Consider the following 382-nt stretch of genomic DNA (forward strand, 5'->3'; position numbering starts at 1 on the left):
GGTCCAATATTGATTGATATTAATTGATGGGCTTAACCCAAATTGATTGATATTAATTGATGGGCTTAACCCAACCACCTAGAACAGGTTCAACCCCTCCTTATTTGTTTTAGTGAAGCTTAGCTTAGATAAATGTAATTTCATTCTCTAGAACGCTGTCCTAGAAATCCATAAATATGCTCAATTGTCTTGTTTTAATATGCTCAATTATTTGAATTTAACTACTCGAAGCTTCTTTGCTCGATTATAAAATACGACTCAATGTTTTTGAAAATATTCTTTTTGTTATAAAAGGTAGTATCAGTAAAGTTTATCTGTTTAATTACACTTCCGAAGATACCTTCGTGTGCTAGTATGATTAATAATTATATCCATCACATGT

The sequence above is a fragment of the Salvia hispanica genome, chromosome 6 (genome assembly GCF_023119035.1).
Source record: "Salvia hispanica cultivar TCC Black 2014 chromosome 6, UniMelb_Shisp_WGS_1.0, whole genome shotgun sequence".
NCBI lineage: Eukaryota > Viridiplantae > Streptophyta > Magnoliopsida > Lamiales > Lamiaceae > Salvia > Salvia hispanica.